This window comes from Schistocerca serialis, chromosome 2, assembly GCF_023864345.2.
Source record: "Schistocerca serialis cubense isolate TAMUIC-IGC-003099 chromosome 2, iqSchSeri2.2, whole genome shotgun sequence".
In the NCBI taxonomy this organism is placed as follows: domain Eukaryota; kingdom Metazoa; phylum Arthropoda; class Insecta; order Orthoptera; family Acrididae; genus Schistocerca; species Schistocerca serialis.
The window spans coordinates 476,345,434-476,362,473 of record NC_064639.1 but is presented as its reverse complement, the minus strand read 5'-3'; the positions used below and the strand labels follow the sequence as shown (position 1 = coordinate 476,362,473).

Below are 17,040 nucleotides of genomic sequence, written 5' to 3'. Positions count from 1 at the left end.
CATTAACCCGCCAAGGTCGCTGATGTTCCACTTGTCGCAGTCATCGTGGATTTTCCGTTGCCCATTAGTGCATACTATGCCGGTTTACGTTACCGCTGTTGGTGAATGACGCTTCGTTGCTAAATAGAACGCGAGCAAAAAATCTGTCATCGTCCAGTAATTTCTCGTGTGCCCAGTGGCAGAACTGTACACGACGTTCAAAGTCGTCGCCATGCAATTCCTGGTGCATAGAAATATGGTACGGGTGCAATTGAGATTCCCGATTCTCGCGCAATTTGTCTGCTACTGATGTGCGGGTTATCCGCGACATCAGCTAAAACACCTACTTGGTCATCCTCATTTGTTGCAGGTCGTGGTTGACGTTTCACATGTGGCTGAACACTTCCTCTTACCTTAAATAACGTAACTATCCGGCGAACGGTCCGGACACTTGGATGATGTCGTCCAGGATATCGAGCAGCATATATAACACACGCCCGTTGGGCATTTTCATCACAACAGCCATACATCAACACGATATAGACCTTTTCCGCAATTAGTAAACGGTCCATTTTAACACTGGTAATGTATCACGAAGCAAATATCGTCCGCACTGGGGTAATGTTTTGTGATACCACGTACTTATACGTTTGTGACTATTACAGCGCCATCTATCACAAAGCGAAAAAAGTGGTCAAACTAAAACATTCATATTTCTTAACGTACTACATGAAAATGTAATAAAAATGGGGGTCCTACTTAAGAAAACGCAGTTGATATCCGTTTGACCTATGGCAGCGCCAACTAGCGGGATAGCGCCATCTGGTTTCCCCCTTCAAGCTAGACGAGTTTCGTTCTTTGTAGTTTTTTCGTTTGATGCTTATTTCGTGAGATATTCGGCCCGGTCACTATTAATGGGCCACCCTGTATATCCTCGCACGGTTCTACATAAGCAGTTTCAGTTGTCAGGAAACAAATATCTCACCACCTGTGTTTCTGCTCCATCACAGGACTGTATGAGCAAACAATATCGTACTGGAAACAAGTGCCACCTGAGTGTCTAGACATGCAGTAAATACTAGGACAAACAGCAGCAGCTTACTGCAGGTGACTGGGAATGACGCACCGCTTGTGACGTCACAGCGATCGGTAAAGGACGCGGCCCTAATCTTCCATTTCCTGCAGCTGTGCTGTCGTATGTTGGTGTCCTCCGCTGCCGCATGGCTCAGTGGATACGATCCATGTGATTGATCAGCTGCCTATATCTGTGTGATAACAAATCTCTCTTCTAATTACTACTCGGAGACCTTCTTTCTCCAGTCTTCATGAATCGCATTCCTTACTAGTCTTATCTGCGTCGGGCGGTGCAAAGAATCCACGTTGATATTTTGCTACATTCGCAAGTGGAAGCTGATAGTTCTGGGTCACGGATGGATGATATTTCGCACAGGCGTTCGTCATTGAAAAATCAACACTTATTTCTTGTTTTAGTAACCCAATATAATTTTTGAGAGGATCGTCATATAACTGTTGTATGATGTGCGCTTAATAGTAACAATAACTCGGGTTCATGACCGAATCTAGAAATTTACGAAACTTTTACCTCACGTTAAATACATTTTTATCGCTAATTAAGCTCTATTTTCAAGTTGTAAACAGTTTTATTTGTTAGATGTGGAACCAATTTGGACGGAAGTTGTAAATACAACAGAAACGCAAAGCTTAGCTGCGATGAATAAAACTGACATGCTTTGGCAGTTCTTCCTCACAACTATGCCTCAAAAACTTCATTATAGCAAACCAAACGCGTAACAGAATGTCGTGAAAACTGATTATGAAACAACAGTTGGATTCTCTAGTCTGCATTATCAAGCATTTCTCTCATCCGACTACATGTCACGTGACCTGTACTCGAGGGGAAAATTAACATAAGAGAAAAAGAATTGTCGACCTGGGAAGTGGACTGAAACCAAACTCTTTTCTACAGTGTGACCCTTCACCACTGACCCATCAAACCCGCTCACCTTCTGGTTACAGCCAACAGAACTTCAAGCTGTAAAAAAAAAAAATCTCTGTCAATTGTCTCTATGTCTAGCGTCACACTAGAAGCCGGAACACGTGTTGATTTTTGTGTTCTATGAAGAACAGCTACGTGAAATTCAACTCTGTGACACAATACTATCAACTTCTCTTGTTGTTGTTGTTGTCTTCAGTCCTGAGACTGGTTTGATGCAACTCTCCATGCTACTCTATCCTGTGCAAGCTTCTTCATCTCCCAGTACTTACTACAACCTACATCCTTCTGAATCTGCTTAGTGTATTCATCTCTTGGTCTCCCTCTACGATTTTTACCCTCCAATGCTAAATTTGTGATCCCTTGATGCCTCAGAACATGTCCTACCAACCGGTCCCTTCTTCTTGTCAAGTTGTGCCACAAACTCCTCTTCTCCCCAATTCTATTCAATACCTCCTCATTAGTTATGTGATCTTAGACAACTATATTTCCACATAATTATGATTACCGAAATATCTCAGTGGAAGATCAAGAAAGACAAGTTCTTGTTAAATAGGATGTAACAAAGCATTGTAGCATTTCACCCTTGTTGTTTAACATGAATGCCATGTCGAGCCAATAAGAAGACTCTCAGACAACTACACTTTTACCAAAGATGAAAATGATAGAAGTACTGAACATAATGGATAAAAAGCACTCCGTCGTCAGGCAATGAGTGGCCTACCGGGACCATCCGACAGCCGTGTCATCCTCCGTGGAGGATGCGGATAGGAGGGACGTGGGTTCAGCACACACAAAAAAAATGTATGTGAAATCTTATGGGACTTACTACTAAGGTCATCAGTCTCTAAGATTACACACTACTTAACCTAAATTATCCTAAGGACTAACACACACACACACACACATGCCCGAGGGAGGACTCGAATCTCCGCCGGGATCAGTCGCACAGTCCCTGACTGCAGCGCCTGAGACCGCTCGGCTAATCCCGCGCGGCGTCAGCACACCGCTCTCCTGGTCGTTATGATGGTATTCTTGACCGAAGCCGCTACTAATCGGTCGTGTAGCTCCTCAATTGGCATCACGAGGCTGAGTGCACCCCGAAAAATGGCAACAGTGCATGGCGGCCTGGATGATCACCCATCCAAGTGCCGACCACGCCCGACAGCGCTTAACTTCGGTGATATCACGGGAAGCGGTGTAACCACTGCGGCAAGACCGTTGCCAACATAATGGATCGCATACCAATGAATTAAAATCGGTTGAGGGTAAACAAAGTTATGGCAAAGGTGAATAGCGATATGTTTCAAACAAAATTGGGAAAGCGCCGTAGTAAAAGAAGGTGTCAGAGTGTATTCTGGAAAATGAATATTGCTTCCTTCAACGAAGAGCTAGAATATGGAACTGAGAAATAAAGCCTTCAAAGCGTACTTCTGAACAAGTGGAAGTATACTTCGACATGGGAATGGCATGAAGTACGAACTGAAAAATTATTATAAGGAACAGACAAGAAAAATCAGAGTAGGAATATCGTAATAGAAAAAAAAGTTTAGATGGTACGATACCTGCTGTAGCACCAAGAAAGGTTGCCCTGGCACTAGAAACAGCAGTAGAGTAGTATTTATTTATTTAACCTGATCTCATTACGGTCATCGGGTCCTCTCTTACATCGGATTATGGTTTCACATACACTCCTGGAAACTGAAATAAGAACACCGTGAATTCATTGTCCCAGGAAGGGGAAACTTTATTGACACATTCCTGGGGTCAGATACATCACATGATCACACTGACAGAACCACAGGCACATAGGCACAGGGAACAGAGCATGCACAATGTCGGCACTAGTACAGTGTATATCCACCTTTCGCAGCAATGCAGGCTGCTATTCTCCCATGGAGACGATCGTAGAGATGCTGGATGTAGTCCTGTGGAACGGCTTGCCATGCCATTTCCACCTGGCGCCTCAGTTGGACCAGCGTTCGTGCTGGACGTGCAGACCGCGTGAGACGACGCTTCATCCAGTCCCAAACATGCTCAATGGGGGACAGATCCGGAGATCTTGCTGGCCAGGGTAGTTGACTTACACCTTCTAGAGCACGTTGGGTGGCACGGGATACATGCGGACGTGCATTGTCCTGTTGGAACAGCAAGTTCCCTTGCCGGTCTAGGAATGGTAGAACGATGGGTTCGATGACGGTTTGGATGTACCGTGCACTATTCAGTGTCCCCTCGACGATCACCAGTGGTGTACGGCCAGTGTAGGAGATCGCTCCCCACACCATGATGCCGGGTGTTGGCCCTGTGTGCCTCGGTCGTATGCAGTCCTGATTGTGGCGCTCACCTGCACGGCGCCAAACACGCATACGACCATCATTGGCACCAAGGCAGAAGCGACTCTCATCGCTGAAGACGACACGTCTCCATTCGTCCCTCCATTCACGCCTGTCGCGACACCACTGGAGGCGGGCTGCACGATGTTGGGGCGTGAGCGGAAGACGGCCTAACGGTGTGTGGGACCGTAGCCCAGCTTCATGGAGACGGCTGCGAATGGTCCTCGCCGATACCCCAGGAGCAACAGTGTCCCTAATTTGCTGGGAAGTGGCGGTGCGGTCCCCTACGGCACTGCGTAGGATCCTACGGTCTTGGCGTGCATCCGTGCGTCGCTGCGGTCCGGTCCCAGGTCGACGGGCACGTGCACCTTCCGCCGACCACTGGCGACAACATCGATGTACTGTGGAGACCTCACGCCCCACGTGTTGAGCAATTCGGCGGTACGTCCACCCGGCCTCCCGCATGCCCACTATACGCCCTCGCTCAAAGTCCGTCAACTGCACATACGGTTCACGTCCACGCTGTCGCGGCATGCTACCAGTGTTAAAGACTGCGATGGAGCTCCGTATGCCACGGCAAACTGGCTGACACTGACGGCGGCGGTGCACAAATGCTGCGCAGCTAGCGCCATTTGACGGCCAACACCGCGGTTCCTGGTGTGTCCGCTGTGCCGTGCGTGTGATCATTGCTTGTACAGCCCTCTTGCAGTGTCCGGAGCAAGTATGGTGGGTCTAACACACCGGTGTCAATGTGTTCTTTTTTCCATTTCCAGGAGTGTATACAGTATCTTTCTAACATAAAAATTTCAATAGGACAAATAGTATTAAAATGATTTGAGTGTGGCGAACTGAGTTTATAATAATAACTATGAACTAATAAAGTTAATACTGGCAGTACTTGAGCCACTGCAGCTACTGCCACTAATAGTGATAACAGCAATAATAATAATAATGATAATAATAACTGTGGTATCAGGTATCGATACCACCCCACGGCCTATCAAAGATGCTAATGGAATGCCAAGTTACCGTCTGACGACAATAGTTGTCGCGCGGTATCTGAGGGACCCAACGCGGCGTTCCGACACCTTCGCTCGTGCTTAGTTCAGCGATCCTCATCCTTGTTGACACTGTAATAGCTGCATTATCTGTACTGAGCCTTCGTTCGCTTGGAGAAATACAAGTTAAGTAAATCGCATGCTTACTGCGTTGACTTGTTCGTTAATCACTTCTGCTTCTGTCCATCTTTCCTACAACGACAATTGCCACACTACTCTGTAATCCACCTCTACTTAATGTTATGCACAAAGTAAGACACAACACTAATGATAGTGCCAGACAAAGGTAGAGGCTGACAAAGACTGGAATACAAAAACTAGGGCATGATGGGCATAACAGATACATAAAGATCCGCCGTAGGACGCAGCTATACCGATCAAGGGACTTCAGTAGTAAAGCAAAAACAGAGCTTTTTCGGCACAACAATGCAGGGGCCTTCAAAGAGATGAATACAATTAAAAGTGGCTAAGGTCAATAATAAAGCACAGTTTTAAACACTGTTCAACTAATAAGCAGAGCTATGGGGGCATCTAGAAAGTATTTCGCCACAACGCGTTGTTGGTAGATTCTGCTGCCGTAGTAACTGTGACTGGTAGCTGATTTTTTGAAATATTTAGGACTCAAATTCAGGGACTCATCACAGGGTGGCACTACCGTTTGTATGACCGGGCTGCTTTCGCTTATGAGTCTTTATTGTTAGCCTGCTTGCTAAAGAATATCTAGGAATTCTAGTGCAACCAGATTGTAGCTATTTTTTGTCAGAGCACTGAGTTACACGATAAGCACCAACGACTTTTCAAGGGGAAATCTGGACAGAGGACGGGATTTTAAAATACATGCAATACTCATTACACCCCTTATTGCTGCCTACGATGGAGAACGTAAGAAAACCTATGGGTGTCCCCAAACTATAAGTAAGAGAAATTGGATACAAATGTGACCGCCGGAACAATAATGACCACAAAACTTTCAGGTCTATCTGCTCGAGAAGGTAGCCAGGTGACATCCGACAGAGGATCTTGCGCAGTCTTTTTTCGTCGAGGGCGATTCGCCATATCCGAGTATTAGAATTTAACGAAGATAATGCATGGTGGTTTCTGAAAACAATTATTTGTCCTTCCACGACACTATAGAGCTATCATACCTGAGGACAAACTGAATGAGCATCGAACTGCACGTCATTCATCATTACAATAGGACTCCAATTACATAGTATTTACGCATTAGCCATTACGAAGAAATTTCAACCAAATGATCCAGAATCATTTTTGTTGTATTATTTTCTTATCAAATAAAACTGCACAGAAATAATTTTCTCTTCTTTTTGTTGGATGTTCCGTCAGTTAAATCGGCGGATGACATGCTTTCCTAAAATAAGATAGTTTTTTAGCGTTTCGGTAGATGAGCTTTCTAAAGCAATATTATTGACAAATAGGGCAGAAACCTCTTTCCACCAGCGATTGCAAGTCCAAGGAATCCGGTAACATCGCTTCGTGTGCGATAACAATATCCCTTGACCTCTGAGTTATGTGGAACTAATCCATGAGCCTAAGAATGAAGTATTGCTATAGAAGAAATAGTGGAATACCTTGTAACTACAACTAACAAATTATGAAGATGATATTCAGAAAATTCCAGGATCCTACGCCTGACAGTCGCTCAGACACGCAGAGAATGCAGTTTGGCCTACGAATATCGAGTGGAGACAAGACGAGCGCCGTTCACTTCCGCTAACTGCGTAGGTAAAGCAATGGAGTCTGCAAAAAGAAATTATTAGGGTAACAGGTGTAAAAAGTATTTATGAAATTAATTTACAGCCTCTAGTAAAAAGTTAGTGTCGGGGCAGTGGTAATTAGAGCACGATTTGAAGCACTGCGAACATGAATGAAGTTAATCAGACAGTTGATAACATTGCCGCCGGCAGTGCCTTCTTTAACCTCACACAGGCCCTGCGGCGATATGTTCGGCGAGCTCCCACTCTTCGCCTCGGTTGTTGTCGGGTAGAGTCAACTTTATCGTCGCTGGGAAAACACTGGCAAGCACGTAAGCGGGGACCTCGCAAACAAAGAAAGCATGATTTACAAACACAGCTCCCTTTATCGTGGCTTCCGTTTGTCCTCACCAGTTTGGGAACTACTTTACAGTTAGGAGCAAAAGATAAAAACCTTTCGTATTTCCTTCGAATACCGTAACGATAAACGGGAAGGTATCTGTTCTGAGCACAGGAATTTTCTCAGTAAGTGTTACATAGTTGTAAAACTACCAGAGGCTACTGTAGACTACCATAAGTAAGCCTACATTACGTTAGTTTCCCTTGTAACTGTGGTAGGTTTTGACGTCGTACTTGCATTACCTGCAGATTGGGTGTGTTGCGTATCTATCGGGCGTTATCGCTTTCTATACTTACGCGATCAGTGTCTTACTAGAGTCCCCTAAAAACTGGATGCAGTAAACCCTCCAGAAACTGAGTCAGGATACATAAAGGGCCATGTAGCCTACGGAACATTGTTGTTCTGTATAGTTATATTCCTGTCTCTTACTTAAGAATAAACAATATTTATAGTAAAACTGAAATTGTCAATGTTTAATTCAGGTTTTGTTCGAAAATTATTGATTTGTAATGTGAAACAGAGGGATGCTGTAGTAAAAATAAAGAAAACAATACAGATTTATCATGAAGCACTATAAAACGCAATTGCCTCCAAAAATGTAAAATAAAAAAAACCACAAACCAAAAATAGATCGAACTTCGTCGAACTTCATGTTTCTGTTACCCCTGAACAACTTTCGCATTTGTCAGTAATAACAGGAAACTCTTGCCTTTGATCATGATAAAGAACGTTTTACTGAGTACAAAATAACAACAATAATTACATGCATTTATGTTTGTCTTTGTAAACTGTACTTGCATTAAAAGTAGTTGCTTTGGTTACATATAAGGGCAGAAATTACGCGCTCAACTGAGTTTTATTACTTACAAAACACAATTTGTTTTCTATAAGGATATAAAATACACAATGGACTAACACTGATTCTAATTACGCGCAAAACAAGAAATCAAAAACCAAAAAAACGAGGAGTCGTCGGCTCACATTTTCTCTGTAACACATTCGTTTCTGTTTCTTTCCCTAGCAGTTCTACCAACACTACCAGTAGTCCTACCATTTACTACGCCATTTATGTAGTGTACAAAAAATAAGGAAACATAGTTTTGGTGTAGCACAACTCTATTTACAGTCCTCATTATTCCTCCATAGAAAAACAATGTGGCATGTGTCCTTAATCTTTCTTACCGGAAATGTAAGTAGGCGAAGAACAACACTAAAGAACAAAAGATCACGGGAAAGCAAGCTGATGTGCTTGGACGCGTTATTTTTTATCAGTAACGTCTGTTGCTTTGTGAGAAAGAAAGAGCAAGCTCAAAAATATTGTTACATTTAGATGAAGCTTGCATGTTACAAGTACTTACAGTCTCTCGATTAAGTAAGCCGAGGCAAAATGTCATTTCATCAAAATTACCACTAGTCATCTCAGTGTAAATGGTGAAATTTACTCTTGTTCAAGGCCAGTTCTGCAGTAACTACACAGTCGGGTAAAACATAACGTTACTTATTCCAACCATTCAACAACAGAACGCGAAACATACCGGCTGACGATAGTAATACGGGGTTTACTATTGGCGACAGTAAAAAAATTCCTGAAGAACATATATCTTTTCTTTTTACTGTCTTTACTTCCTCTCTCTCGATACAACTTCGGCGCTATGGGTAGAGCTAAGCTTTCTAGCTTCCAGACAGACAGTCAGACATAAGTCTCGCGTAATGACCAAAACGCTATAATTAGAGAAGGAGTGCTTCCGACAGTCTTTCTTCCTGCGCATCGTCTATAAATAGAGTAGGGAGTGTGAGGAGAGGAGGAGAAATTATTCTGGTTGACAATGTACCCTCCACCACACACCACACGGTGGATTTTTCTCTGCTACGAAATTACAGTTACCTCGCTTAGGCTTAGGCTCTTAGTCTCACCTCAGCTTCTCTATGAATACGAAATGTGTATTGTAATGCAAATGTCTAAAGCTGTCAGCACTGAATCTTCAATCCCTTCAGGGTCCTGTTCAGCAGAAGAGCATTTTCAGGCTAAGCGGAGTCAGTCCAAATTCATTTGTGGGACTCTTTCTAATGAGTTAGAACATACACGTTTACCCACACTAAGTCACTATCTGTTTCCCCTCGAAGGGAATAACAATGTGTTTTGTGCCAGCTAGATATACCAGAATGCATCATTTTAATGTGACGTTCAGATCGCGTAATAAATTAAATGCTCCGATAAGGAGGCAGAACAAGCCCGAGTAAGAATCCACTCATCAGGTCTACCACTCGTGACTATAAAGTGGGAAGACCTAACTCGAAAGTAATAAACGTCGAAAGACAGTTCTTTAATGTTATGTTTAAGCCATTTATCGATTGCGTATGGGCTGGTGGATTACTGCACAGCAGAAGTGAACAACATGAGAATGAATTCATCTGGCATCGTCTGTCTGTGAATGTTAAATCACTACGCATACGAGATACATGACAAGCTCCAGACATACCAATGACAGTACTAGAGAACGGAATTACCGGGTTACTGGGAAGTACGGCAGAGCTGGAGGACCACTTCAAGTCCTCAAAGTTGACGACCCGAGTCATCTGAAAACACTTCTTGAGCGACACTGCGTTTCTTAAGTATCGCCATAATGGAAAGTTCCATTGTTCCAGCAGACATCTCAGTAATGTAATACATGAAATGCAGCTTACATTTTGAACCGAACGTTCTGCAGGCACATCATGGATCAGAAAGGAAAAGAAAAAAAAAACTAGAGTCAAGGAATGTGCCCATGGTGTCTGCTGTGAATGGTGTGTGCTGTGAATTCGCATATTGACGCTCCTAGGTGACAGGAAGGCTTTGGAACGTGTGCCAGTATGGGATTGTTACAACGGGTCAGCCACCTAAATTGAAAAAGAGTTTCTATATCTACATCAATTCGGCACCTTTACTTTACAAAGCTAGGATGTTTTGATGTGTGCTGAACTGTAGGCGAGTAATGACTACATGTTTAGTGTAGTGTCGTGTTTTTATTGTTGATGATAAAGAAGAAAGAGGAAAAAAGTACGCGCCAGCGCACAGCTTACTCCTCTCTGTTGTTGTTGTTGTTGTGGTCTTCAGTCCTGAGACTGGTTTGATGCAGCTCTTCATGCTACTCTATCCTGTGCAAGCTTCTTCATCTCCCAGTACCTACTGCAACCTACATCCTTCTGAATCTGCTTAGTGTATTCATCTCTTGGTCTCCCTCTACGATTTTTACCCTCCATGCTGCCCTCCAATGCTAAATTTGTGATCCCTTGATGCCTCAAAACATGTCCTACCAACCGATCCCTTCTAGTCAAGTTGTGCCACAAACTTCTCTTCTCCCCAATCCTGTTCAATACCTCCTCATTAGTTACGTGATCTACCCACCTTATCTTCAGCATTCTTCTGTAGCACCACATTTCGAAAGCTTCTATTCTCTTCTTGTCCAAACTAGTTATCGTCCATGTTTCACTTCCATACACTCCATACAAATACTTTCAGAAACGACTTCCTGACACTTATATCTATACTCGATGTTAACAAATTTCTCTTCTTCAGAAACGATTTCCTTGCCATTGCCAGTCTATATTTTATATCCTCTCTACTTCGACCATCATCAGTTATTTTACTCCCTAAATAGCAAAACTCCTTTACTACTTTAGGTGTCATTTCCTAATCTAATTCCCTCAACATCACCCGATTTAATTTGACTACATTCCATTATCCTCGTTTTGCTTTTGTTGATGTTCATCTTATATTCTCCTTTCAAGACACTGTCCATTCCGTTCAACTGCTCTTTCAAGTCCTTTGCTGTCTCTGACAGAATTACAATGTCATCGGCGAACCTTAAAGTTTTTACTTCTTCACCATGAATTTTAATACCTACTCCGAATTTTTCTTTTGTTTCCTTTACTGCTTGCTCAATACTCCTCTCTAACGGTTTGAAAATCCAAAGGAGGCTGCGATCAACCATTTACAGTCACACACCATTACAGCACGATGAACTACAGAGAGCTTTCCATTTTAAATTACGACATTAAAGCAACAGTATTGTGATGAACTTTACGATACCATTTCTCCCCCAGTAGTGACCAAGTATTTCCACGACCAGTATTCAAAATGATTTCCTCCGAGTCGAGTGCCACCGCACAAAAGTGCGTAAGCGGTCTGGGCCACGAAGGCGCGCGCATTTGCAGGGGCGGTACGTGTTCCGACGACCAAAACATCAAAACACCGGAAATACGAGTCGTACGTATGTGTGAATCAGACGTTCTACTTCGTTATATACAGAGGTAGGTGCAGTTGTGAAGATACTGAGAAGTGTGTGTCAGCGAGTCATTAGGTTCATTGGTAAACAAAAAATGTTTAATTCCTCTTTTCGAAATAACAAAGCCATCTCAAAGAGTTTCTCCTTTGAGTGTATGTACAGTGTGGTACGATAAAAAAAGACAACAACAAAACATCTGTTGTGTCTGCTGCCTGTCACAGTCGATATCTGTCCCTGTTTATCTCATCACTACGGGACGATATCCACGTACAGGCAGACGATAAACGTAACAGTGTTTCGGTTTATGAGAAAGAGCTCTGCATCATTTTCTGGACAAACCATTGACAGACGACGACTGTTGATGGAACGATCAAAGACACCGCCAAAATACACATATAATCTTCCTAGATCGTTTAAAACGACAAATTTTGCTTTTCGATACTACTGATAGTGTGCTAGTCAGTGACGTCGGCAAGATACAAAAAACCATTGTAAACGACTGCTTACGAAGGTAAATTACGTCTGCAAGGTGCTGTTTAACCTTGCTACACACGCTTATCGTTATTAGTGCGACGAGATCTATCACGGCTGCCTGGTCAAAAAACGAATATATTGAAATAAAACGCAATCGAGATTTATAATACACGAAACATTGGAGAAGTACGTTTTCAGGGTGTTTTCGGTGGAGGTAAATGTATCATATTTCCAATGCGAACGAGGAAGAACATTGTACCTGACTGATGGAGTAAGAACCCACGGCGATCGGCCGCACAAGATGAACTGTCAGAGGATGAAAATAAAAAATAGCACGGCGTTCCAGTTGATGGTAGATTGCCGGAATCATCGACATACTGGTACAGCTACTGGAAGTACTGAAGAATACAATACGTCAAATTTTCATAGTGATACAGTTAATCAGTATGTCGGCTATGACATGATACAGTCATGCGTGTTTTAATTATTATTATGTGACGGGACTGGTGCGGATTTATAGAGGTTTCAGGTGGGTATGTCCTAGTTATTAATGGCTTCAGCCTTGAAAATATGTCTCAGTGGGAAAACAGCTAATTCCATACAGGATGTAAGTATAACTTGTAAATTAGCAATAAATGATTCTTGTGAATGAAGTCATTTAGATCACTTAATCTATTTCTTTGTTGTAAACAAATGTGATACAGAGAAAATGTGAGCCGACGACTCCCCGTTTTTTTTTTTTTTTGTTTTTGGTTTCTTGTTTTGCACGTAATTAGAATCAGTGTTAGTCCATTGTGTATTTTATATCCTTATAGAATACAAATTGTGTTTTGTAAGTAATAAAACTCAGTTGAGCCCGTAATTTCTGCCCTTATATGTAACCAAAGCAACTACTTTTAATGCAAGTACAGTTTACAAAGACAAACATAAATGCATGTAATTATTGTTGTTATTTTGTACTCAGTAAAACGTTCTTTATCATGATCAAAGGCAAGAGTTTCCTGTTATTACTGACAAATGCGAAAGTTGTTCAGGGGTAACAGAAACCTGAAGTTCGACGAAGTTCGATATATTTTTGGTTTGTGGTTTTTTATTTTACATTTTTGGACGTCATTTACAACGACGTTTCGGCTATTGCCGTCATCAGATAAAAACTTTCAACGTCAGATTCAATAAGTTTTCTGTAGATGGTAGTAGCCAAAAATTCCTTATAAATTAAGAAATGTATAAAACCATTCTTTTTCTGTCATCAGTTTCCCAACTGGTTCGATAAGCCTGTCACGAATTCCTCTACTATGCCCATCGCTTTATCTCAGACCAGCATTTACAGCAGACGTCATCAGTTGTGTGTTGGATATACAGGGTGACTCTGGAGGGAAAGGACATGACTGTGTTGGTAATTCTAAACGAAAAACTTCAAATGAATATATTTCCTTTTTTTGTATCCGGCACACAACTGTTTAAAAATCACGGGCTTCAGTCGCATGCCGTTCTCAGCACTCATACGCGAAAACGACTCAAGCATTAGCTATATAGTGTTGTCTTTACGGGCCATTTCAATGCGCACAAATTACTGGTGACCAACTCATCGGTCCAGTTGTTTTAGATAACCGTGTTAATGGAGTACGGTATCTTTATAACTTTCAAAATTTGTTAACCATAATACCTGGAGGATAATCCTTTGGCAACACGACGTACTTCTAGCATGCCGGAGTTCCTGCGCATTCCGTACAGCCAGTGACACAGTAGCTCAGTGAAACGTGTGCTGGGCGTTGTATCGGTCTCCGTGGAGTCGTGTCTTGGACACCGAGGTCACCCGATCTTACTCCATTAGATTGCTGTTTGTTTTGTTGGCTTAAGAGCGAAGTCTATACGCGCAGAGTGGACAAGAAGAAGAACTTCCCGCTCGTATTTCACACGGGTGTGCTCAGGTGAAGGACAGTACGAATGAGCTCAGACCAGCGATACAACAGCTGTCAACAAGAGCTTCAAAATGCGCTGCAGTTGACGGTGGACTTTTTGAACATCTTTTGCGAGGAAATTTGCACAATTAAACAAAACATAGGATCAGAAACTTTCATTTACTATCATCTCCATTTGCCCTGTTCTCCACTGATTTCATTAGTTTCCTCCGAAACTGCTAAGACCAGAACATACGTTCTTATGACGTTTTTCGTTCAGAATCACTAATATTATCACCCTTCAAAGCACGTAGCTTTCCTCCTGACTCAACCTGTATTCCAAACTGTATCTATCCCTCAGTTTACTAAATACAGGTTTCTCTAGCGCCATGGAATTATTCCACAACGTTATAACACACGTCCTTACACCCTGTTCCTACTTCTTGTCAACGTTCTACAAATATTCCTTTCTCGCCGATTCTGCGGACAACCTCCTAATTTCTCGTCTTATTAACTCGCTTAGTTTTCAACATTCTTTTGTAGCACCACACTTCAAACGCTGCGATTCTCTTCTTTTCTCATTTTCCCACAATTCGTGATTCACGCCCATACAGTGCGGTGTTCCAAAGTACATTCTCAGGAATATTGTCCATCAAACGAAGGCCTATGTATAATAGACATTTTAGCGGAGTATGCGATCTACACATTTTTACCCACAAAAATCAACAATGATCGCAAACTTATTCAAGAAAATGTGTGATTGTGGTGATACACTTGTTCACCTCTCCAAATCGCAACCAAACTGCCACCATTCCAATCAGCCTAGAGCTCGGGTTACGCTTCAGTCGGTCCTCACTACCTCCAGTGTCGATGGTGACGTCACTGGTCAAAACAGAACGTCAGCATCGCTCTCTTCAGTAGACTTCTGTTACTCGAACCCATCTTCCTTTGCGTGCGGGACCTGGATGACCATCAAACTGGAGACAATCCGAAGAAGGGCTCCAGAGTAGAACGACGCCAACAGAGCATCGCGGAAGGAGTCGGCGTGGTACTGGAGACACATCCCCGGAAGGTGAGCCACCTACCTTGTGTTTATGTCGATGACTGTAGGAGGAAGGAAGCGTGCGGCAGGCCGGGCGGGTGTCTGAAGGCGGGCGGCGGTCAGCAGTCGAGGCGCTGCACTGGCGACATGAAGGCGCTACGAGGCACGCGGCACTGGCAGGCGTGAGCTGTGCTGTTCTGTCGGCGACCGGCCGGCCGGCTCGGAACACTGTGCGCGGGCGTGGCGAGGCACCGACTGGCGACCGCGCCGGGCGCGCCGCCGCTGCCCGCCCCCACTCCCCTCCTGCCGAGGCGCCGGAGAGGGGGGAGGGGCACAGCATCCGTCCTCGCTGCCGCCGCAAACTGCAACTATGGTGCTACAACGGGAGACGACAAAGCGTAAGTCACAGCAAGACAACGTGGAATCACGAACATCATTTTTCAGGAGGTAAACATTTGAACTTCGAGTCGGTTCTTTGTTCCTTGTAGCCTATACATACAACTGAAGCCAAGCGTCCACTTGAAGCGTATTCGTTCGACTAGTTGGACGGCCGTATACAACTACACACGGCCGAATAATCTCAAGACATGTAGCGCCCCTGGCGTGCGGGGGACGTAGTGGCTGTAAACGAGCGCCTGTTGTTATTTGTGCGTGATGACTGGGTGTTGTGTGATGTCCTTAGGTTAGTTAGGTTTAAGTAGTTCTAAGTTCTAGGGGACTGATGACCATAGCTGTTAAGTCCCATAGTGCTCAGAGCCATTTGAACCATTTTTTGTTATTTGTGTCTGCGTGTGTTTCGCACTTGATTAGAAACTATGGACATAGAGAAGTTTATAAGTCACTTGAATGAAATCACTGAGAGATAAGCAAGACAAGAGATATTGTAACCTCCCAACAGATAAATTCCGTAACCTACCAATAATAAAATGTGATTAACCTAGTAATAAAAAATGTGACTCATATATACCCTTTCAATAATTAACTGACTGTGAATCTAAACTGGTAAATTTGGACGTCACCAGTGCTACGTCATGGCCCTGAAAGATAATACTGAATAAATTAAAAAATTCTTGCCTCAGTAAGGTCGCCAGATAACGCATTTACACTCCTGGAAATTGAAATAAGAACACCGTGAATTCATTGTCCCAGGAAGGGGAAACTTTATTGACACATTCCTGGGGTCAGATACATCACATGATCACACTGACAGAACCACAGGCACATAGCCACAGGCAACAGAGCATGCACAATGTCGGCACTAGTACAGTGTATATCCACCTTTCGCAGCAATGCAGGCTGCTATTCTCCCATGGAGACGATCGTAGAGATGCTGGATGTAGTCCTGTGGAACGGCTTGCTATGCCATTTCCACCTGGCGCCTCAGTTGGACCAGCGTTCGTGCTGGACGTGCAGACCGCGTGAGACGACGCTTCATCCAGTCCCAAACATGCTCAATGGGGGACAGATCCGGAGATCTTGCTGGCCAGGGTAGTTGACTTACACCTTCTAGAGCACGTTGGGTGGCACGGGATACATGCGGACGTGCATTGTCCTGTTGGAACAGCAAGTTCCCTTGCCGGTCTAGGAATGGTAGAACGATGGGTTCGATGACGGTTTGGATGTACCGTGCACTATTCAGTGTCCCCTCGACGATCACCAGTGGTGTACGGCCAGTGTAGGAGATCGCTCCCCACAACATGATGCCGGGTGTTGGCCCTGTGTGCCTCGGTCGTATGCAGTCCTGATTGTGGCGCTCACCTGCACGGCGCCAAACACGCATACGACCATCATTGGCACCAAGGCAGAAGCGACTCTCATTGCTGAAGACGACACGTCTCCATTCGTCCCTTCATTCACGCCTG

General features: G+C 43.7%; 1 protein-coding gene across 1 annotated transcript in view; it reads right to left on the bottom strand.

Moving 5' to 3' along the window:
• LOC126457402 (SH2 domain-containing protein 4B-like) overlaps positions 1 to 15,424 on the bottom strand; it is a 606,090-nt gene extending 590,666 nt beyond the window's left edge. Inside the window, exon 1 of the mRNA XM_050093662.1 lies at positions 15,222 to 15,424. The gene's annotated coding sequence lies outside the window, so the exon portion shown is untranslated. The remainder of the gene's footprint in view (positions 1 to 15,221) is intronic.
• Between the last annotated feature and the right edge of the window lie 1,616 nt (positions 15,425 to 17,040).